The sequence below is a fragment of the Rhinoderma darwinii genome, chromosome 1, assembly GCF_050947455.1.
Source record: "Rhinoderma darwinii isolate aRhiDar2 chromosome 1, aRhiDar2.hap1, whole genome shotgun sequence".
In the NCBI taxonomy this organism is placed as follows: Eukaryota; Metazoa; Chordata; class Amphibia; order Anura; family Rhinodermatidae; genus Rhinoderma; species Rhinoderma darwinii.
The window spans coordinates 416647242-416672967 of record NC_134687.1 but is presented as its reverse complement, the minus strand read 5'-3'; positions in this window follow the sequence as shown (position 1 = coordinate 416672967).

Below are 25726 nucleotides of genomic sequence, written 5' to 3'. Positions count from 1 at the left end.
ACAAATTGGGCAACAAAATTGAGTATTTTATTTCTTGTGAAAATAAGAAATTTTGAGCTAAAACTACATATTATTGGGAATTTTTTATTTTTTTTAATTCCCAGCCCAATTCAAATAAGTTCTGTGAAGAAACTATGGGGTCTAAATAGTCACATTACCCATAAATGAATTGTTTGAAGGGTGTAGTTTCCAAAATGGGGTTACTTCTGGTTGGTTTCCATTGCTTTGATACCTCTGGGACTCTGCAAATGCGACATGGCACCCGAAAACCAATCCAGCAAAATCTGGACTCCAACAAACACATAGCGCTCCTTTCCTTCTGAGCCCTCCCATAGGCCCAAACGGCAGTTTATCGCCACAAATGGGGTATTGCCGCACTCAGGACAAATTGGGCAACAAAATGGGGTATTTTGTTCCCTGTGAAAATAGGAAATTTTGATCATAAATTACATCTTATTGGAAAAAATTTCATTTTTTTAATTTCACAGCCCAATTAAAATAGGTGCTGTGAAAAAACTGTGTGGTCAAAATGATAACAACAGCCATAAATTAATTCCTTGAGGGGTGTAGTTTCCAAAATTGGGTCACTATTGGGGGATTCCTACTGTTTTGGCACCTCAACACCTCTTCAAACCTGGCATGCTGCCTAAAATATATTCTAATAAAAAAGGGGCCTCAAAATGCACTAGGTGCTTCTTTGCTTCTAGGGCTTGTGTTTTAGTCCACAAGCGCAGTAGAGCCACATGTGGGACATTTCTAAAAACTGCAGAATCTGGACAATACATATTTAGTAGTGTTTCTCTGGTAAAACCTTCCGTGTTACACAAAAAAAATTGAATAAAATTGAAATTCAGCAAGAAAAATGAAAATTGCAAATTTCACCTCCACTTTGCTTTAATTCCTGTGAAATGCCTGAAGGGTTAAAAAAACTTTCTAAACGCTGTTTTGAATACTTTGAGGGGTCTAGTTTTTAAAATGGGGTGTTTTATCAGGGTTTCTAATACATAGGCCCCTCAAAGCCCCTTCAGAACTGAATAGGTACCTTAAAAAAAAGGCTTTTGAAATTTTCTTAAAAAAAAGAGAAATTACTGTTTATGTTCTAGGCCTTGTAACGTCCAAGAAAATTAAAATAATGTTCAAAAAACGATGCCAATCTAAAGTAGACATATGGGAAATGTGAACTAGTAACTATTTTGGGTGGTATAACCGTCTGTTTTACAAGCAGATGCATTTAAATTCTGAAAAATGCTATTTTTTATAAATTTTCCCTAAATGTTGCAATTTTTCAACAATAAACACTGAATATATCGTCCAAATTTTACCACTAACATAAAGCCCAATGTGTCACGAGAAAACAATCTCAGAATCGCTTGGATAGGTTTAAGCATTCCGACGTTATTACCACATAAAGTGAAATATGTCAGATTTGAAAAATGGGCTCTGAGCCTTAAGGCCAAAACAAGGCTGCGTCCTTAAGGGGTTAAAAGCCTTCGTCAGACCTTCACTTTCTATCAAAGAAAAGGCCAGCGTTGCACACAAACAGTATCCATACACAATCCCAACATGGATCGGCAAGTTATTGTATTACAAACACACGGGTCTGAAAATCAAGAGAGTTTACTTCTTGACGAGTACCTGCAACATAACGGGATTAAGAGGAAAGCATACGTGATCAACGCTCTTGATGCCCTGATGTGGAAGCTCTTTGTCTCCACTGCGGTCTCTGGGGCAACGGTGATCTGGATTTCTCCCTCCTTCCAGATCTGGGCAACCCCGGTAATATGTCCACTTGGAAAGCCTCCCAGTCCGGCAAGGAAATGACAGGCAAACCTAGGGCCCTCAGAAATCCTGGGAGATCAGCGTGTTTAGACAGTGAGACAGCCTTGTCCTCCGCTCGTACATGTAGGGCGAAGGGAAATCCCCATCTATACGGTATCCCACGTTGTTTTAAGACGGATAACAGAGGTCGCATCAACGCATGCTGCCGCAGCGTACGTCTCGCTAAATCTGGAAACTGAAGTAACTTTGCTCCATCAAAGTCGATCTCGTTTTTCAGTCTCGCCTTCTGCATAATCTTCTCCTTTAAGCCATAATAATGGATACAACAGATAACATTGCGTGGTCTCGCAGAATCAGCGCTCTTCGGCCGCAAGGCCCTGTGTGCTCTATCGATCTCAATATGAGTATCCACTGGGCGATTAAGCAAGGTGTTAAAGATACCTGTCAACGTTGGAATTAGATCTGTGGTTCGTGTCGCTTCTGGTAAACCTCTCAGGTGTATGTTGTTCCGTCTGTTCCTGTTTTCCAGGTCATCCACGGCCCTTGAAGTTGGCGCTGCTGTGAGGCGGGAACACCCTGTGCATCCTTAGGCCTCATTTACACGAACGTAATATACGCGCGTGCGACGCGCGTGCTTTGCACGCATGTCGTACGCACCTATATTAGTCAATGGGGCAGTTTAGACGATGCGTGAATTGCGCTCAGCGCGTGTGCGCAGAAAAAAACTCACGACATGTTCTATAATCGTGCGTTTTTCGCGCACTCACGCACCCATTGAAGTCAATGGGTGCGTGAAAACCACGCATGCCGCACGGAAGCACTTCCGTGCGAACTGCGTGATTCGCGCAAGAGCTGTCAAACTCCTGAATGTAAACAGAAAAGCACCACGTGCTTTTCTGTTTACAAACATCCAAACGGAGTGTCAAATTCGAGATGAGCGCACCGAACTTCACCGGGTTCGGCCAAACTCGTTTTGACCGAAACCGGTAAAAAATGTTCGGGTACGCGACGTCAGGAGACAGTCACTGTCCACGGTGCTGAAAGCGTTAAACTGGTTCAGCACCATGGACAGTGACTTCCGCTCCGAAATTCCATGAACCTGTAAAAAAAAAAAAGACGTTCTGACTTACCGATAACTCCGGTCCGACCTCCCGGGATGACAGTTCAGTCCAAGTGACAGCTGCAGCCAATCACAGGCCAAGCACAGGCTGCAGCCAATCACAGGCTGCAGCGGTCTCATGGACTGCGGCGTCATCCTGGGAGGTGGGGCCGGACTGGAGGAAGCAGGAAGTTCTTGGTAAGTATGAAAGTCTTTTTTTATTCACAGGTTGGTGTATATTGTGATCGGAACTCACTGTCGAGGGTGCTGAAAGAGTTACTGCCGATCAGTTAGCTCTTTCAGCACCTTGGACAGGGGCGGGCGTCGACTAGCCTCATCTCTATGATGGCGGCTGCGCGAAAATCACGCAGCCGCGCATCATACACGGATGACACACGGAGCTGCCAAGTGCCTTTTGCGCGCGCAAAACGCAGCGTTTTTTGCGCGCGCAAAACGCACACGCTCGTGTAAATGAGGCCTTAAGCTGTTGTATAGATGCAGACATAGACTCCTTCCATGATTCCAGTTTCCCCACTTTAGATCGTAGGGTAGACACCTCGGATTGCACAGCTTGTAGATCGTGGCGCCAGGCCACTTTCAGGTCGACTGCCAACAAGTCCATGTCCCTTTTGAAAGGGAGAAGTGCCTGCAGCTCCGGATGGCCGCGGAGCGTCTGGGTCGCAAGTTCCGGTGGTGGCAGGTCTCCCATCAGGCTCTCTCTGCCAGGGGATAATGGGGAGGGTATCCCTCCTACAACTCCTCTAGACCTCTGTGGCAGGCATGTCACCGGAGGTATCCCCTCATCCTCCGAGGAGGACTCAGCCACATCACCCTCCACATCACATGACTCTCCATGAGTCTGAGCGGGCGTCTGCATAAACAGCTTCCCCGGCACTGTGACAGGATCATCTGCTCCTAGGCAGTCGTCAGGATCCAGTCCAGAGGTAGGGTCTGCAGCTGCACGTCTCACCTCCATATCTTCTTCCTCCACTCCCTCCTCAACGCTCCGGTCCCGGCCGCCGCCACCTTGGGCCTGTCATGTGATTCCGGCAGCAGAAGGTTAGCGTCCTCCCGGCCTCTCGCGTCCACTGGTACTCGCCTGATCAGGAAGGCGTCGTGCTGCTGGCTCTCCGGTCCCCGGGGACATCATCCTCTCCACTCGCCTGTTGAGCCGTTCAGGGCTGCGCTCTGCATACAGTGCAGGCGCGTCCAGCAATGACGGCGTCGCAGCTCCCTCCGACCCCGAATCACCGTCACAGAGTGGCTGGAAAAAATTAGACATCGGGGTGTCCGATCCCCCTCGTGACTGGGTGCCCCTCAGGGTCTTTTTGGATCTGGTTTTCCTCATAAGTTCGCCGGTCTGTCCCTGTAGACCATTTTTTGCTGTATTTTTAATTTTTCTTACTCATGGTGGAAAGTATTGAAAATTAAATAATAATTTGACATGTTTTCCTGTGTTGGCCACCAGAGGGAGGTAGATTGCAGAATAGTACATGTAGTACAAGTAGATAGCAGTAGTGTACATGTAGTAAAGGTAGAGAGCAGTACAGTACATGTAGTATAAATAGAGAGCAGTACAGTACATTTAGTACAGGTAGATAGCAAAATAGTACATGTAGCACAGTTAGAGAGCAGTACAGTACATGCAGTACAGGTAGATAGCAGAATGGTACATGTAATACAGGTAGAGAGAAGCACAGTACATGTAGTACAGGTAGATAGCAGTACAGTACATGTAGTACAGGTAGATAGCAGTACAGTACATGAGGTACAGGTGGAGAGCAGAATAGTACATGAAGTAAAGGTAGGTAGCAGTACAGTACATGTAGTACAAGCAGAGAGCAGTACAGTACATGTAGTAAAGGTAGATAGCAGTACAGTACATGTAGTACAGGATGATAGAAGAATAGTACTTGTAGTAAAGGTAGATAGCAGTACAGTGCATGTAGTACAGGATGATAGAAGAATAGTACTTGTAGTAAAGGTAGATAGCAGTACAGTGCATGTAGTACAGGTAGATAGCAGTACAGTACATGTAGTACAGGTAGATAGCAGTACAGTACATGTAGTACAGGTAGATAGCAGTACAGTACATGTAGTATAGGTAGCAGTACAGTACATGTAGTGCAGGATGATAGAAGGATAGTACTTGTAGTAAAGGTAGATAGCGGTACAGTACTTGTAGTAAAGGTAGATAGCAGTACAGTACATGTAGTATAGGTAGCAGTACAGTACATGTAGTGCAGGATGATAGAAGGATAGTACTTGTAGTAAAGGTAGATAGCGGTACAGTACTTGTAGTAAAGGTAGATAGCAGTACAGTACATGTAGTATAGGTAGCAGTACAGTACATGTAGTGCAGGATGATAGAAGGATAGTACTTGTAGTAAAGGTAGATAGCAGTACAGTACTTGTAGTAAAGGTAGAAGGAAGTACAGTACATGTAGTACAGGTAGAGAGCAGGACAGTACATATAGTTCAGATAGAGAACAGTACAGTACATGTAGTACAGGAAGAGCACAATACAGTACATGTAGTACAGGTAGATAGCAAAATAGTACATGTAGCACAGGTAGATAGCAGAAAAGTACATGTAGGACAGGTAGATAGCAGTACAGAACATGTAATGCAGGTAGAAAGCAGTACAGTACATGTAATACAGGTAGATAGCAGAGTAGTACATATAGGACAGGTAGATAGTAAAGTACATGTAGCACATGTAAAGAGCAGTGCAGTACAGTACAGGTAGCACAGATAGAGCATATCTGCACATGTGATAGTTACCTAGAATTTTTATTGGCCTGAAAATACACGTGTATGTTTTTTGCTTGGTTGAAATTCATTAGGACACATTTATCAATGCAAGAATGGTTCTCTGGCTCAATACCATATTAACCAAGTCCCTGCCACTTGTTGTGACACAGATTTTTCTTCATCCCTCTCTGACACCCGCCGTATGTGTACGGCCGAAGTCGGAAGGGGAAGCATGGAGCAGGCTCAGCTCCTGAGCCGGCTCCATACGCAGATAACTCCAATCCCAGACGTTTAACCACTTAAATGCCGACCGCGGCATTTAAGCGGTTGCACAGAGGAGGCGGCCCCTTCTATAACTTTCTCGCTCCCCTTGCAGTATATTGTACAAGCAATCCAACTATTCAAGTCCCCTAGTGGGACGTCAAAAAAAACATAAAAAAAATTTTAATAAAGTTTTCAAGAATATACTAGTGTATATAAAAATCGATATTTTTTACATTAAATAATGTGAACAATAAAAAATATCCATAATTAGTATCGTGTTATCCCGCATAATAAATGCTGTAAAAATAAATAAATACCAGAATTGCTGTTTTTTTGTCACCTCGCCTTGCCTAAAAAAATAGAATTAAAAGTGATCAAAAAGTCATATGTACCTTAAAATGGTACCAATAAAAACTACAGCTAGTCCTGCAAAAAAAAAAGCCCTTGTACAGCTCCACTGTTGGAAAAATAAAAGTTATGTAGCAAATGTATATAGCAACTGTTACGATCCTGGGGTATGCGGACCCACTAGGCCGCTCTGCCGTAGCTGGCCAAACAACAGTTTATGCAAAAGTCTTAGCACAAGAGTAGTTGTTAGGCCTCATGCACACGACCGTATTTTTTCCCACCCGTAAATACTGGCGTAAATACGGGTCCGGTGTCACACGTATTCCACCCGTTTTGCACCAGTATTTACGAACCCGTGCCCGTAAATATGGGTCCGGTGTCACACGTATTCCACCCGTATTTACGAGCACGTTTTTGGCGGCAAAATAGCACTGCACTAATCGGCAGCCCCTTCTCTCTATCAGTGCAGGATAGAGAGAAGGGACAGCCTTTTCTGTAATAAAAGTTAAAGAAATTCATACTTACCGGCCGTTGTCTTGGTGACGCGTCCCTCTCTTCACATCCAGCCCGACATCCCTGGATGACGCGGCAGTCCATGTGACCGCTGCAGCCTGTGATTGACCTGTGATTGGCTGCAGCGGTCACATGGCCTGAAACGTCATCCAGGACGTCGGGCCGGATGTCGAGAGGGACGCGTCACCAAGGCAACGGGCGGGAGACCGGACTGGAGGAAGCAGGAAGTTGTCGGTAAGTATGAACGTCTTTTATTTTTATTTTTTACAGGTTTATACTGATCGGTAGTCACTGTCCAGGGTGCTGAAAGAGTTACTGCCGATCAGTTAACTCTTTCAGCTCCCTGGACAGTGACTATTTACTGACGTCGCTTAGCAACGCTGCCGTAATGACGGGTGCACACATGTAGCCACCCGTTATTACGAGAGCTCCATAGACTTCTATGGACTGTCCGTGCCGTTATTACGGCCTGAAATAGAACATGTTCTATCTTTTTCAACGGCACGGGCACCTTCCCGTGAGAAAACGGGAAGGCACCCGTCGCCAATAGAAGTCTATGAGCCCGTTATTACGGGTCGTGATTACGACCCGTAATAACGGGAGTTTTTACGGTCGTGTGCATGAGGCCTTAGGGTATGTTCACACGGAAAACTTTTAGATGGGCCGTTTTTTTTGTGGCCGTTTTTAAAAAAGGCCGCGTAAAAAAACGGCAGCGAAACAGAAGTGCATGTCACTTCTTCAGCCGTTTTTGGAGCAGTTTTTCTATAGTCTATGAAAAACAGCTCCAAAAGACGGCCAAAAATTGCGAGTTGCTTAAAAAATGTCTGAAAATCAGGAGCTGTTTTCCCTTGAAAACAGCTCCATATTTTGAGACGTTTTTGAGTTTGTGTTTGCACATACCCTACGGCTGGGTTCACACAGAGTTTTTTGCAGGCGGAAAATCTGTCTAAAAATTCCGTTTGGAAGTGTGAGGCAGATTTTCCACTGCCTGCACGCCGATTTTTGCGGCGTTTTTCACCCGCGGCCAATGAGAGCCGCGGGCATAAAAAGCTGCGAAATACGTTTTTTCTGCCTCCCATTAATGTCAATGGGAGGTCAGAGGCGTAATCGCACGAAGATAGGACATGTCCCTTCTTTCTCCCTCGTCAAAAAAACTCTGTGTGAACATACCCTAAGGGCGGATTTACACGAACGTGTGCGTTTTCCGCGCGCAAAAAACGCTGCGTTTTGCGCGCGTAGCAGGTGCGTGACAGCTCCGTGTGTCATGTTCATATGGATGCGCGGCTGCGTACTTTTCGCGCAGCCGCCATCATCATGACACTCTGTTTGGATGTTTGTAAACAGAAAAGCACGTGGTGCTTTTCTGTTTACATTCATTATTTTACTGCTGTTGCGCGAATAATGCGCGTCCCACGGAAGTGCTTCCGTGTAGTGCGCGTGATTTTCACGCACCCATTGACATCAATGGGTGCGTGATGCGCGAGAAACGCTGAAATATAGAACATGTCATGAGTTTTACGCAGCGGACTCACGCTGCGCAAAACTTACGGACAGTCTGCACTGCCCCATACACTTGCATAGGTCCGTGCGACCCGCGTGAAAACCACGCGGGTTGCACGGACGTATAGCACGTTCGTGTAAATCCGCCCTAAGAGTCCAGACAGACACGAGGTGTAGCAGACGCTTTGGCACAGATAATTCGTGGCACAGATGATGCTTGACGTGGCAGATGATGCTTGGCGTGGCAAATTACATTGGACTTTGCAGAACACACCGGAACAATACGACTCCAACAATAGACTTCAGGTCAGGAAAAAACCACAGTTAGCTGGATACGTGTACACTCGGAACAGGTTACAACTAAGGGACAATTTGCTATAGGAACATGGGTAGACAACAACAACGTTCAGGTAAGGAGGAGAAGGACTGGGGATGTGCGATCGCGCCTTAGCAGAACCAGAAGCAGAGGGCAGTCGCGAGTGCTGCCGTCTCCTGGGAGGTAGGCACCGGCAATTTCCTAACTATAAAAATTTGGTATCTACATAATTGTACTGACCTGCAAAATAAAGTTAATTTTCATTTTTACTCCACAGTAAACTTTGTAAAATCAAACCCCAGAAAAACAATGGTGGAACTGCTGGTTTTTTTCCCATTCCACCCCACAATAGTCGACTGCGCTATTGATTCTGTCCAAAACAATGAAACTCTGTCACAACGGTGACAGACGGAAACTATTAGCTAGGTTTCCGTCACCATTGGGTTTAATGGTGAGGGAAACGGAAGCTGAGGTTTACGTTAGACTTTCCGCTGAGGGGTGAACCCGACGGAAACCTCAGACGGAACCCCTCTGCGGAAACGAACGCTGATGTGAACAGGCCCTTAATTGAACAAATCTACAAACTACAATAAACAAATTTAACAGGTTGTTTCTCATTTATGCAATAAATGATATTATATATTGAAATATTTTTATTTTTTTTAGTGCCTTTTAATCAGTACTACTTTCTATAATAAGTCTGCTAAGCCTGAGTCACTCCAAATATCCCAATTATTTTTGAATGTATGTACTGTTTGTTAGTTTGTAGCAATCATGTATTCATATTTGTACACCGCATTCCAAATTATTATGCAAATGTTATTTTTCGCTGATTTATCTAAATAGTCGATGCAAATGACAGTCAGTATAATCTTCAAGCTATCAACCGTTGGAGTATAATGCAAATTTTATTGAACAAATCTCCTAATGATAACAGATTTTTTCTTTAGAAGTAAAAAACTCAAAATGCACTGTTTCAAATTATTATGCACAACAGAGATCAAAACATTTTAAAGGTTGTAAAGAGAACTAAAATGGTAATTTGTTGAATTTGCAGCACCAGGAGGTCATATTTACAGAAATCAAAAGCTCTTTCAATCAAAAAAAACTTAACAGGCCAAGTTACATGTTAACATAGGACCCCTTCTTTGACATCACCTTCATAATTCTTGCATCCATTGAATTTGTGAGTATTTTGACAGTTTCTGCTTGAATATCTTTGCAGGATGTAAGAATAGCCTCCCAGAGCTTTTATTTTGATGTGAACTGCCTTCCCCCCTCATAGATATTTTGCTTGAGGATGCTCCAAAGGTTCTCAATAGGGTTGAGGTCAGGGGAACATGGGGGCCACACCATGAGTTTGTCTCCTTTTATGCTCATAGCAGCCAATGACACAGAGGTATTATTTGCAGCATGAGATGGTGCATTGTCATGCATGAAGATAATTTTGCTACGGAAGGCACGGTTCTTCTTATGTACCACGGAAGAAAGTGGTCAGTTATAAACTCTACGTACTTTGCAGAGGTCATTTTCACACCGTCAGGAACCCTAAAGGGGCCTACCAGCTCTCTCCCCATGATTCCAGCCCAAAACATGACTCCGCCACCTCCTTGCTGACGTCGCAGCCTTGTTGGGACATGGTTGCCATTCACCAACCATTCACTACTCCATCCATCTGGACCATCCAGGGTTGCACGGCACTCATCAGTAAACGACACGGTTTGAAAATGAGTCTTCATGTATTTCTGAGCCCACTACAACCGTTTCTGCTTGTGAGCATTGTTTAGGGGTGGCCGAATATTAGCTTTATGCACACTTGCAAACCTCTGGAACAACAATGTATGATGAATTGTGTATTATGGAGCAAGAGGAGGAGGAGGTTAGAAGAAGCAGAGGTAAATTCTGTTACTGCTTTCTCCTCAATGTATGACTGCTGCTGGTTCTGTGTGTATTTAGTGGGAAACAGAGATTTACCTCTCTAGCAGATTTACTCTTTAGGGTGCTTTAACACGTGTTTAATGGTATGGTCTTTTTGCGGTGCGGCCAATTATGGCTCGGCAAAACTGCAAGTGTTTCACCACAAATTGCTACGGTTTTGAGATATGGTTTTTGGACAAAGGCTTCTACAGGCACTTAGCTGTACCCAAAGAATTATATGTACATTGGCTGCTGAAAGTACTCGAGACCTGACGACAAATTTGACATTGAAAACTAAACACTCCTTCAAAAAAAATCTCCCTTTTCTACAACTTCCTTAGTCCTCGCTTAAAATACTAAATTCAAATACTAAATTAATGGCACGGTTCCGTGGCTAAGTTTGCACTTGGTTGAATTGCCCTATGCTCCTCTTCCTATCATGTTTTCATACTATTGCAGCTCACATGCCACATAATGTACCTGTGATAAAAGACTACTGGAATTAGAGTTCTGTATACACATCTGTTAACTCCAAGTAGGGAGATTATGAATCATTTACTGGTGTAACTGGAGTTAGTGGTAGCACCGTCTATTTACCCAGGAGGTGCCCACATGGAACAATACTAATATGTATTCCATGTGGGGGCCCCCTGGGTAATTAGACTACTAGACTAGTAGTAATACCACAACAAAGCCCTTAAATAAACAGTCAAAAAACTAAAATTATTCATATTGATTAGCATCGATGTAAAGTAGAACATTGAACAAATACAACAATCCTACCACTCCACAACTGACAAAATAGGAACTGCTGTAGAAATAATACAAATGATGCAAAAAACGAAATGTACAAAACATATTTTTAAAGATATATGATGCCAAATAATGCCTTGGAAATAACAAAAGCACTTTAATAAAGTGTAAAGTGAGAGATATCAATCTGTACTTGAACAGTTCTGTGGCTAAGTGACACCTTGCACCAGTTGGAGACAAAAGACAAAAATGAGACACCGATACAAACCGACCATTGGGCACTTCTGTGCGTGCGCAAATTTCTGGTGTAGAATGTATATTGTGTGAAGGGAATCAGGGCATTTCAGTTACAGAGCCAGTTGTAAAAGGCAGGAGCTGTGCGGCTCTGCATAAAGCCTGCCATGCCATGCCATGCGTGCCTGAACCTGGGCCACCTGTGCTTATCTATGAACCCTAGTGAAAGTGCCTTCAACATTCCCTGCTTATATTTTTGGTGAACTTTCCTGGTGTAAAGTCAATGTCACGGACACAGGGTATGTGGACCCACTAGGCCGCTCCGCCGTAGCGGGGAGGCAGCTGACCAGGTCACAGTCTGTGCGAAAGTCAATGGCAGACAGTAATGCTTGGGTACCTGAAATAGTCCGGACGGGGGCTGTGGCTACAGCACAGATGGAGGCTGGTGCGGCAGGTGGCGCCAGACCTGGCGGGCAGTATGCGATGAAGCAGAAGACACTGGACGTGGCAGACGACACTGGACGTGGCAGAAGACACTGGACATGGCAGACGACACTGGACGTGGCAGAAGACACTGGACGTGGCAGGAGACACTGGACGTGGCAGAAGACACTGGATGTGGCAGAAGACACGACTCCAACGCTGGTAGGCACAGGAACTGGAACAATACGGATTTACAGGAACGGGTAGCAGGGCACGGGTAACAGCTGGAACGGGAAACACTAAGGGACCATTTGCGAGACAGACTGGGATAGACTAACAACGCTCAGGCAAGGATTAGAATGCCTGGGGCCTTCTTATAGACCAGGAAATCGTGGCAGTTGATGATGATGACGACTTCCTATTTGCGCGCGCTGGCCCTTTAAGGCCGGGCGCGAGCGTGCGCGCGCACCCTACGGGACACAGCCGAATGGAGCGGAAGTGAGCGCTGGCGTCTCCTAGGAGGGAGACGGGGACCAGCTCTCACGGATCCATGGTTGCGGTTGTCGGGAGGAGAGTAAACCCGACGGCCCGCGTCCATGGATGCTACAGTCAAGCATATTACTGGGGCCTGATGTGTGGGATCTGCACATAAACTCCCTGTTCTGGGATTAATGGGGCCTGTTTCTCTGACTGTGCCATAGGAATGCGTCATTTTACTGTACAGTAACCATTGTTAAATTCATTCTGGCTGAAATTGGAACGCTTAAAATGTATTAAATAATATATTAAAACTGGGCTAATTAGCCAATATTCTCTCCACAAGAGGTTCCAGGCTAACCAGGTAGGGAAACAACCCAGACAGGATAAGTTCAGGGAGCAACAGCTATTGGTACAGGCAGGGTTCAGTTACATATTTGCTCTGTGAACCGTTGATAGGTTAATACCTGATGACTATGGTGTGTGTAGTACAATAGCTGTTGCTCCCTGAATTTACAGTAACCATTGTGCTCAATTTAAAGTTGTTATGGCTTGCTAGATTCTTATTCAGCATTGCTCATACGAACTGTGGAAAGTTGCTAAAATGATCTGTGTTCTTCTAAAAACAAGTGTTAGCAGCCCAAAAAAGAAGCAAACTTAACTCCTTAGGGCACGCCTAGGCCACCTTCTACAGGCAGGAATTCAGAGTGACAAGTAGCAGCTTGCCACCTCTAATGTCTGCTGTGGACAAATAGGTGACACAGTAGGAAGCACAGTGCACCTGAGCTCTCCTCATACCGGTAGCCTGAATGGTTGTCGCCCAACAGGAACTTCCAGGAACGCTTCTCGTGTCTACTTCAGCCAGTCTGCGCTTGTGGTGCTCCCGGGACCTAACAGTGGTCTCAATTTTAGCACCGCCCTCTGCTCCTATTACCCACTAAGTAATTAATGAGCCGAGTGAGTATTGTTCCATGGTCCAACAGTTTGCCCATATTACATCAGGTGCAGAGCTTGTGCCTATTTTATAATAGTCTATAGTATTAAGGATATTTTAAAAATCTATTGCAGACAACACTCAAATTAATGCAACAGGTCAAGTCAGGCAACATACATTGATTTATGATAGACAGACTTAAGGGAATTATATTGAGGGAGTGTAGAAAGGGAAACTATGCAGGCTTCTTCTAGCAACAGATGCATCTTCTGTTTCTGTCCCAGGCTACAACACCCAGGAAAGGCATCTGGAAAAACCTGTTGGCTGTGTGTATAATTAACTATCTGGCTGTCAATGTGCACATAATTTTATATTCTCTGCATAGGTCTTCCACTCTCTACACAGGTCTTGCTCTCTCTAAACAGCTCTTCCTCTCTCTAAACAGCTCTTCCACTCTCTACACAGCTCTTCCACTCTTTACATAGGTCTTTCAGTCTCTACACAGGTCTTCCACTCTCTACATAGCTCTTCTACTCTTTACATAGGTCTTCCACTCTACACACAGGTCTTCCACTCTCTACACAGGTCTTCCACTCTCTATACAGGTCTTCCACTCTCTACACAGCTCTTTCACTCTCGAAACAGCACGCCCACTCTCTACACAGCTCTTCCACTCTTTACATAGGTCTTTCACTCTCTACACAGGTCTTCCACTCTCTACACAGCTCTTCTACTCTTTACATCGGTATTTCACTCTCTACACAGGTCTTCCATTCTCTACACAGCTCTTTCACTCTCCACACAGGTCTTTCACTCTCCACACAGGTCTTTCACTCTCTACACAGGTCTTCCACTCTCTACACTGCTCTTTCACTCTCTACACAGGTTCTCCATTGTAAAATACTTCACAATATACAACTTACGTATTGAGGTGCCATAGGCACTCAATGTGTTGGAGTGTTAGTTCTACCGTAAAGCCACCTATTTTACCAAAGAAGCTGTACTTCTAGGGTAGAATACCTATGTAATATGACATGCTACAAATATTTTCTCATTGACTCATAAGGAAAAATATGAAATTGGAGGAACATGGAGGTACAGTATGGACCCACAGCAATCTATTGGCACTGCATTATGGAACCATACCACACGGATATAGCCCAACCCTGTATACAGTGTCCAACATATAGCCCACCCCTGTAGATAGTGCCCTGCATATATTTCCCCCTATAATTAGTGTTGCAAATATAGCCCACCCCTGTATATAGTGCCTCACATATAGCTCCCCGTATAGTGCTCCACTAAAGTCCACCCCTGTATATAGCCCCCCCTTGTAGATAAAGTCGACCTCTGTGTATAGCCCCCCTGTAGATAGAGCCGACCTCTGTAGATGGAGCCCCCCCCCCCCTGTATATAGCCCCCACTGTAGATAGAGCCCCCCTATAGATAATAACACTCATATTTTTATTAGGATACAAAAAAACAAAACTTTGCATACTCACCTTAATCCCGTTCCCGCGCCATCCGGTGGCAATACAGACCTGCTCTCTTCTGACCAGGTCTGCTGGGGTTAAATGACGCAAGCGGCGCGATGATGTCCTCGCGCCGCTTGTATCGTTGAAAGGCACTGATTGACAGGGCCCTGTCAATCAGCGCCTTCCAACGACGCAAGCGGCGCAAAGAAGTAATCACGCCGCTTGAGTCGTTGAAAGGCAGTGAATGGCTGGGCACGGAACGTACCCGGCCATTTATCGCCTACAGTGCCGGAGGGGGTGGTGGATTCAGTGCCGCCGCCGTCATGGACAGTGTGGTCCTGGCGCTCTCCTACCTTCCCTCTTAGTTGCGCCCAGGGCGCATGCCCCACCTGCCCCCCCATAGCTACGCCCCTGCGGCAGGATACAAGGGAAGGAGCACCATTTGGCATTTGGAGCGCAGATTTTGCAGGATTGATTCCTGGGCGCCGTGTTTAATTTACAAAGCCCCTGGGGTACCAGTACAGTAAGAACCCTTGAAATGTGACTCCATTTGGTAAACTACACCCTTGAGGAATTAATCTAGGGGTGTAGTGAGCATTTTTACCACACAGGTTTTTGCTAAATTTATTAGAATTGGGATGTGAAAATAAAAAAAATGTACATTTTTTTTTGCAAAAAGATGTAGTTCTAGCCGAAAATGTTGCATTTTCACAGGGCTATAGGAGAAAAGCACCTCAACATTTGTAAAGCATTATCTCCAGAGTAAGGCAATATCCCACACGTAGTCATAAACTGCTATTTGGACACACAGCAAGGCTCTAAAGGGAAGGAGCGCCATTTAGTAGTTGGGGTGGGGATTTTACAAGATTCATTTTTAGACACCATGTTGCATTGAGCTATAGTACCAGTACTGTGGAACCCCCAAAAAATTTGGGAAACTAGATCCCTCAAGGAATTCATCTAGAAGTGTAGTGAGCATTTTGACCGCACAAGTGTTTTGCAAAAACTAGTACACAATGAATGTTGCAGATTGAAAATTGCCGTTTTCCACAGATATGCCATTTCAGTGCCCAATTTGTTGTGCCCAGCTTGTACCACCGTAGACACACACCCCATAAATGGTTAAGTGGGTTCTCCAGAATACAGTAATACCCCATATGTGGTCATAAATTGCGGTTTGGGCACACTGCCAGGCTCAGTTGGACCACCATTTGGCTTTTGAAGCGCAGATTTTACTTGGTGTTTTACTGGTATTTCAGCTTATAATGTGGGGGCATATGTAATCTGGGCGGAGTACATCAGGATATATGTAAGCTGGGCGGAGTACATCAGGGTATATGTAAACTGGGCAGAGTACATCAGGGCATAATAGGATGATGCAATAATGGGGTGAATGAATAATCCATGGATTGGTGGGGTACGCTTTGAACCAATCCTTTATGCACAGGCCGGGTTTATTGGGTATTATACAAAATATCTGCGCTCCAATATTGCCTAATCTTTGATTTCTTCACTAGCCCTATAAGCAGCACAGGGCCCTAAAGTTTCCTCACCTCCGCTGCATCTACAGGGTCCACCTGTGGGGTCCAGCAAATGATGATGTGGGGTATTTAGTGAAAAACTACTGGACCTAAAAAATTCGTCTGGGCCGTCATTTAGCATCATTTTGCATCATTGGGTTTTGAGAGTCATAACGTGTTATTTCTCCGTTGACGGAGCTGTGTGAGGGCTTGTTTTTTGTGGAACGAGCTGTAATTTTTATTGGTTCCATTTTGGCGTACATGCGCTTTTTTTTTTTCACTATTTATTCAATTTTTTGGGAGATTAGGAAACCAAAAAACAGCAATTCTAGCACTGTTTTGCTTTTTCTTTTTTTACAGTGTTCACCGTGCAGAATAAGCAATGTTAGTTTTATTCTGCGGGTCGATACGACTACAGCGAAACCAAATTTATATATTTTTTTTACGTTTCACTACGTTCCCACAATAAAAATACTCTTTTCTAAAAAAAAATCATGTTTTAGTGTCGCTATTGTCTGACAGCCATAACTTTTTTCTTTTTCAGTTGATATCGACGCGGGGGGGCTTGTTTTATGCGTGACGAACTGTAGTTTCTATTGGTACCTACTTGCAACTTTTTGATCACTTTTTATTACATTTTTTTCGAGACAAGATGACCAAAAAATAAAATGCTGTCATTGTTTTTTATAACATTTTTTTTTACTGTGTTTACCGTGCGGTAAAAATAATGTGATATTTTTATAGTTCAGGCCGTTCCAAACGCGGCGATACCTATTATGTATAGTTTTTTTCATGTTTTAATTTTTTGTTCTAATTATAAAGAACTTGATCAGGGAAAAAGGGTGATTATTGTTTTTATTAGTTAAAACTTTTTATTTATTTACTTTTCTTTCACATTTTTTTGTAACTTTTTTCCCCAAAAATTTTTACACTTACCTGGGGACTTGAAGATCTGATCTTCTGATCCCCGGTACAATACACTGCACTACTTTTGCAGTGCAGTGTATTGTAAGGGTATGTTCACACGGCCTATATTCGGAAGTTTTTCGTCCTGATTTTCAGAAGTTTTTTAAGCCACTCGCGTTTTTTGCAGGGTTTTTCGATGCATTTTTTACAGCCGTTTTTGGAGCAGTTTTCTATAGAGTCAATGAAAAACGGCTCCAAAAACGTCCCAAAAAGTGATCTGCACTTCTTTTTCGCGGCCGTTTTTTTACGGCCCGTCGGAACAGAACGTTGTTTTTCCCATTGAAATCAATGGGCAGATGTTTGGAGGCATTCTGCTTCCAATTTTTTGGCCGTTCTTCTGGCGTTTACGGCTTGAAAAATGGTTGAAAATAGGCCGTGTGAACATACCCTCACTGTCACTCTTCATCTGACAGCTAGCCTACTAGCTCCTGCCTTGGGCAGGACCAAATAGGCTTCCGTACCTGGGCAACCAGGAAGCCTAGCAACGGCTTCCTGGTTGCCATAGCAACCATCGCCACCTGCGATCTCTCACGGGGGGCGCGGTGGGGTACAGAGGGAGCCCCCTGCCTCTGTCAACAACTTCAATGCGACGGACGCCATTGACAGCCGCATTGAAGGGGTTAAACGGCGCCAATCGGTTACTGCCATCGCCGCCGTTGCAGCGGGATGTCAGCTATATATTACAGCTAACAGCCTCTGAAGATGAAGTGCGCACATCTCCTGTGCCCACTTCATCTACAGGGCGTGACTGTACGCCCTATTGCGGGAATACACTGTAAATCATAACGTACAGTCACGCCCAATTGCGGGATGGGGTTAATTTTGCAGCAGATCTTCACCCTTGATATTTTAACTACAAACTGTTGTCGCTTATATGTGTACCGAACTTGGAATGTTTCCTTACCACGTCTCTGCCTTCTGCTACAAATTGTTGCCGCTTATCTGTGTACTTAACTTGGATTGTTTCTTGACCGCGTCTCTGCCTTATGTTAGAAACTGTTGCCGCCTATCTATCTACTGAACCTGGACTGTTACTTGACTACTCTTGCTATTATCACCCTCCCTCTAGCTTGTTTCAGTCAATGGACTCTGAACCTGCTTCCAGACCATAACACTGGATTAGCATCCCTCTTCTCCCAGAACCGACTGTAGTTTTAACAATCGGTTCTGAAGGCCCCTTTAGTAGGTGATGATACCACGGGTGTGACATCAATGGAGGTCAGGGGTGGTATCCAGATGGTTTGTCCCACAACACACCTCTGGCAAATGCACTCCTGCTCCCAGGTGTGCGTCATTGCACTGTCTAGCAGCTGTAGGTCCTGGTGCTCAATTTAAAAGGTTGGCACCACTTGTGATGTTATTGCCTACCATGCCCCTTACTTTTACATCACCACCCATTCTAGTGGCTTAAAAGAGACATGTCCGGCATCGTCACTGTCCGGCATCGTCACTGACATTGCCCATTATGATGTCATCCCCTCTGTGACATCACCCCAATGTTGTCACCACCCTTGTGACATCATAACATGCACTGGTGCCCTAAAGGGCACATACGAGCTCATGTCCCTGACAACTCTCTTTAACATCAGCGGGGATGTCACCAAGGCAGTAAAAGTGGTTCCTGTGACATCATGACCATAGAATCATTATCCGCTTTGGAACCTTAAATTCAAAGCATTGATGCTATGATGATATGGGAAAGCCCTGCTCTTGTGTGTAGGTTTCATCATTTTATCTCCTCTGTGACATCATCAACCCTATGTTGTCTTCACTTCCACTGGTGCCCAAGACTGAATCCACCAACCCATGTTTCTGACAAAACCCCAAGGCCCTAACATTGGCCCTTCTGAAGTCAGGCAATGGGTGTTATCATTCACAATGTAGCCTTAAATGGAGCCTTCGGCATGGGCAACACCTGCTCCTGGGTGTAATTGTCAAAAAATTGCAGGTTTGCCACTCAGTTTGTAGGGACGTTCTGACGTTATAGCCTGCCATGCCTTCACCTGTGACATCCCTACCCATCATGGGGCCACTAAGGCCCCATGTGAAATTATGTCACTGACACTGTGCATTTTGACATCATCCTTAGGCCTTATTCACACGAATGTGTCCGTTTTGCGCGTATAAAAAAGCAGCGTTTTTCCTGCGTTGCAGTTCCGTGTATGGTGCTTGTCAGCGTTTTTTACTTGCGTATGTCATCCATATGTCATGTGTTATTTACGTCAGCAAAATAAAATGAAGGAGGTGGTTTTCTTTTTCTCATCATTTCTTTAGCAACTGTTGCGTGAATCACGCACAGCACACGGATGTGCGTCCATGATTTTCACGCACCCATTGACTTCAATGGGTGCGTGATGCGCAAAAAACGCACAAGTATAGGACATGCAGTAAGTTTCACGCAGCGGACACACGCTGCGTGAAAAACACAATGTCTGAATGGCCCCATTGACTTGCATAGGTCCGTGTGACGTGCGTTATTTTCACGCACGTAACACGGACGTGAAATACGCTCGTGTGAATTAAGCCTTAGGATGCATGAACACTTGCGCTCAGGGGTGGGATTCGGCTGGTTCACCCTGGTTCTCCCGAAACGGTTGTTAAAATTACAGCCGGTTCGCAGAAATGGGGTGAAGTGGGAAAACGGCTTTAGCTATGTTGCAGTTGGCGCGATGTCATCATCGCTCCGCTGTGTTGTTCCGCTGGAGGAGGCCTGGTATCGCTGGAGGACTGCATGGGAACAGGTAAACTTATAATGGTTTTTTTTTTCCTTTTACAGTGGGCAGTGTTAGGGGCCCTAGTTTCAGGGGGCACTAGCTGCAGGGGACTATATAGGGGCCCTATCTACAGGGAACGCCACAGGGGGCACTATAATAATAATCTTTATTTATATAGCGCCAACATATTCACAGCACTTTACAATGTAGAGGGTTCAAACAAGAGGAGTGAGGACCCTGCTCAGAAGGGCTTACAATCTATGAGGAAATAAGGGAGACACAAAATGTAAAAAGTGTTTAAGTACAATGGTCCAGTCATCTTTTATACATATGGGGTAGTACACATAAAGCTGCATAAGCCGGTCACCAGCCAGTGTCTGTGTATGACAGACATGTAGTGCATTTGGATGCAAGGAGTGTGGTGGGATACTGCTGAATGAGGGGTCAAGTCCTCATAACTAATGTAAAAGGGGGTGCCAGGGAAAAGAGGGGGATGCTACAGGGGGCCCTATCTACAGTGGACACTATCTACAGGGGATGATACAGTGGGCACTATCTGCTGGTGGGTGCTACAGGGGGCACTAACTACAGGGGACTATATAGGGAGCCCTATCTACAGGAGACGCTACAGGTGGCATTGTCTACTGGGGACTCTACTGGGGGGCCTTATCTACAGGGAACACAATCTACAGGGGACTGCTGGTTGCCCTATTTAAAGGTGACTAAGTGGGTCCTACCTACAGGACACTGTACGGGGGTCATATCTACAGGGGACTCTATGGGGGGCCCTATCTATAGAAGGCTCTATTTACAGGGGGCACTATCTACAGTGGCACTATCTACCGGTGGACGCTACAGGGGGCACTAACTACAGGGGACTCTATAGGGAACCATATCTACAGGAGATGCTACAGGGGACCTTATCTACAGGGGACTCTATAGAGGGCCATATCTAAAGGGGCCCTATCTACATATGACTCTACAGAAGCCCTATCTACAGGGGACTAAGGGGGCCCTATCTACAGGGCACTCTATGGGGGGCCCTATCTATAGAAAGCACTATCTACAGGGGTCACTATCTACATAGAGGACTATCTACTGGGGCACTGTTTACAGCTTGTAGACTACAGGGGGAACTATCAACAGGGGGCACTATCTACAGGGGCTACTATTTACAGGGGACTCTATGAGGAGCACTATCTACAGAGGGCTTGCCGACGTACTGTGCCGACGACCTGTAATTTACGCGTCATCGTTTGACAGCTGTCAAACGACGACGCGTAAAATTACTGCCTCGTCAAAGAAGTGCAGGACGTTTTTGGAGCCGTTTTCTCATAGACTCCAATGAAAACAGCTCCAAAAACGGACGTAGAAAACGCCGTGAAAAACGCGAGTTGCTCAAAAAACGTCTGAAAATCAGGGGCTGTTTTCTCTTGAAAACAGCTCCGTATTTCCAGACGTAATTGCAGTTATCATGTGCGCATACCCTTTTATTCATGGGCACAGTGTATGGTACTATTATTTTCAGGAGCACAGTGTGTAACACTATTATATTCAGGGGCACAGTGTATGATACTATTATATTCAGGGGCATAGAGTGTGGCAACATGAGAATTTTATCTTCGTTTATAGGTGCGGAAATGTTGGAAAAGTGAGCTTCCGAAGACATCTGAGCGGTAAACTTTGCAGAAATGGGTCGTGGCCAGGAGCCGTCATCATAGACATCTGTACCTGAGGGAAAATAAAAGATAAAAATAACGACTAAAGAATAAAGATGTCACTAAATGTAAAGGTTTATTCTCCCTGTGAGTGTAGTAGTCTAATAACAAGCCATGAGGAAGGACGTGGTACACGTCTGTAACGCGTAGGCAACAGTCAAGAGTTTACATCCTTGTATCTGGAAGCTATATATTTTTTTTTAGGATTTCGGAATAAAATTTAAACCGAGTTTTCATTTTAACTTCACCGCACTGAATCACTGTTTTTCCTTCCTTCCTGCTTCATTGCCGTGTGCTGTCATGGCGATCCTGGCACAGCCCATGGTTGAAACCTGCTAATTGTGAGCTGGAGGATTCCTCCCAATATGTCTACATATATACAGCATCAGAGCCAAGCTCAGTACATAAATACAATACCAAAACCAAGCTCAGTACATATATACATCATAACAACCAAGCTCAAAACGTACTGTATATACATGTACTGAGCTTGGTTCGGTAGCTGTATTTACGTACTGAGCTTGGTTCTGGTACACTATACGAACTATAGACTGTGACCTGCGCCCTGTTGGCCAGCTGCCATACCGCCAAGGCTGTACGGCCCAGTTGGTCCACGAACCCTACGTGACACATTGTAATATTATTCTGGATCCTCCTGTGCCATTATCTACTAGTATAAGTTTGCTATTGTTTTGGTGGCCACAAATGTCAGTATACAATGTACAAAATTTGAGATGCATGTAACTTTGTTCCAGGTCCACTAGCATGCCATTGTGCTGCGGCTCAAGATGTTAGTGCGATTTGCTGAGATACCAAATGTTGCCTTTACTCTAGCGTCCATGTGCCATTATGCTGATATCTTATGCGTCAGTATGCCACCTTCTAGACTGGCAAGTTGCAGTTTGATGCCTCTCGAATGAGGATGAATTTATTGCAATGAAATGACCCATATGCTTAGGTATCGTGAAAATGAAAATCTGGGTTGAAAAATAACACGACTTGGGGGTTGGGTCAATAAGAAGGGGCAGTAACACTGAACGCTTAGGAATGCAGAATGTACAAATGAGGGGATTAACAAATAATAATCACACCAGCGAGTCCACAAGGAATACACTGTTCTTTATTGTCTATGGCCAACACCCACAAATTCCTCTCCCAGTGCCTGATAAATCCGAGGTACCAGCTGCTGACACTACTTTTAGGGACTTTCTGCAGATCTGGCAGCAGACTCGATCCTCCATCCTGCTGGCAGTCGACCGCAGGAAACGGAAGGTGGACAAGGAGAAGAGAACCTCCTCTGTTTCTTCCTGGCACAAAGGTCTGGCTGTCCTTCAGGAATATTCGTCTGAGGGTGCCATCATACAAATTTGCTCCCATGTTCCACAGACCCTTCGAGATCCTGCAGCAGATCAACCCTGTCGCCTACAAGCTTCGGCTGCCTCCTACCCTCAAGATCCCCAACTCCCTCCATGTCTCTCTCCTGAAACCGGTGGTTCTGAACCGCTTTACCAAGACTCCTAGCCCTCCGTTTGCCTCCAGTCGCCCTTCAGACTCCTTCGAGGTTAAGGAGTTCTTGGACACCAAGAAAGTCAGAGGAAAGACATTTTATTTGGTGGATTGGAGGGGGTTTGGTCCTGAAGAGAAGTCCTGGGAGCCAGAGGAGAACCTCAATGCTCCTACCCAAGAAGTTTGTCTCTCGCTCTGGCCCAAAGAAGAGGGGGCATACTGTCATGTCCATGGCCGCGGGAAGTCAGGTTCACTCACCTCCTGACGGCCACAGCCATGGGTCGGTGAGCGCTGGCCCCAGTCTCATCCTCAGGAGACGCCGGCGCTCACTTCCACTCACCTCGGCCGGGTCCCGTAGGGTGCGCTCGCACGCTCGTGCCCGCTCTTAAAGGGGCAGCTCACGCACCGGACTTTAATGCTAAATTAGCCCATGAGCACCCTGGACTATAAGAAGGGCCCAGCCCCTTCCTGCAATGCCTGAGCGTTGTTTGCCGTATACTAGTTCGTCTAAGCAAATGGTCTCCTAGTGTTTTCCAGTTCCCAGTTCCTGTATCCTGTGCTATCCTGGTCAAGTGCCGTGCTGAGCTGTAGTCTTACTTTGCTGTATTCCACGCCTGTCCTGCTACTCTATGCCTGACGTCTACCTGCTGCCTAGTCCCAGCCGAGCCTGACTTGCTACCGTCCGAGCTGCCACAGGTACCCTATACGAACTATAGACTGTGACCTGTGCCCTGTTGGCCAGCTGCCATACCTCCAGGGCGGTACGGCCCAGTGGCTCCACAAACCCAACGTAACACATCAGCTAATCAACACAAAACACCTGCAAAGGTTTCCTAAGCCTTTAAATGGTCCAACAGTCGGTTCAGTAGGCTACACAATCATGGAGAAGACTGCTGACTTGACAGTTGTCCAGAAGACTGTCATTGACACCCTCCCCAAGGCGGGTACGTCACAAAAGGACATTGCTAAAGAAGCTGGCTGTTCACAGAGTGCTGTATCCAAGCATATTAATGGAAATTTGAGAGGAAGGAAAAGGTGTGGTAGAAAAAGGTGCATAAGCAACAGGGATAACCGCAGCCTTGAAAGGATTGTCAAGAAAAGGCCATTCAAGCATCTGGGGGAGATTCACAAGGAGTGGACGGCGGCTGGAGTCAGTGCTTCAAGAGCCACCGCACGCACGCACGCACGTACGCACGCGCACGCACACACACACACGTATCCCGTACATGGGCTACAACTGTCGCATTCCTTGTGTCAAGCCACTCATGACACAGAGACATCGTCAGAAGCGTCTTACCTGGGCTAAGGCGAAAAAGGACTGGTCTGTTGCTCAGTGGTCCAAAGTCATGTTTTCACATGAAAGTAAATTTTGCATTTCATTTGGAAATCAAGATCCCAGAGTCTGGAGGAAGAGTGGAGAGGCACTCAATCCAAGTTGCTTGCCGTCCAGTGTGAAGTTTCTACAGTTAGTGATGGTTTGGGGAGCCATGTCATCTGATGGTGTTTGTCCACTATGTTATATAAAGTCCAGAGCCAACGCAGCCGTCTACCAGGAAATTTTAGAGCACTTCATGCTTCCCTCTGCTGATAAGCTTTATGGAGATGCGGATTTCATTTTCCAGCAGGACTTGGCACCTGCCCACATTGCCAAAAGTCCAAAAGTACCAATACCTGGTTTAATAACCACAGTTTCACTGTGCTTGATTGGCCAGCAAACTCGCCTGACCTAAATCCCATAGAGAATCTATAGGGTATTGTCAAGAGGAAGATGAGAGACACCAGACCGAACAATGCAGATGAGCTGAAGGCCGCTAAAAAAGCAGCCCAACAATAAACTAACAAAAATGTCTGCACTAGTTTGGCTGACAACTACGGTGGTGGAATATATCTCTCTGGCTATATACAGGCAGGTGCTGTCTCACTTTATCACTAGGGCTAGGCAATATGTGCTGACCACTACTGGTAGCCTAAAAACAAGCGTAGATAGTGCCATACTCAGTGCCCCTTGTAGATGGTGCCCCACACTGCCCCAGCAGATATTGCCACACACTGCTTCCTGTAGATAGAGCCACGCAGACTTCTGTAAATAATTCCACAGTGCCCTTTGTAGATAGTGCCACTTCCCCCCCTATATATAGCACCACACCCCCTGTAGATAGCCGCACAGACCCCTCCATGTAGATAGAGCCGATGGGGCTCCCTCTAGGAGTGGAACTCCCAGCCAGAGCGTTGCCAACAATCTGGCCGGGGATTCCGCTCCAGGAGGAGCCCCTGACTACCTCTAAGAGAGGAATTTCCTGTTAGAGCGTCGGCAACTCTCTGGTTGGGAATTTTGCTCCGGGAGGAGTGAATAGCAGGGCAGGGAGCGAATAGTTTCCTGCTCAGCCATAATATTCAATTGTATCTGCTTCCTGAGAATAAATAGGTATACCGACGTTTACCAGCCCGACGTATCACATATAGAAGCTGCAGCAGCATGGAGGAGATTATACAGCATTAATGAGTAGTGTAGCTGA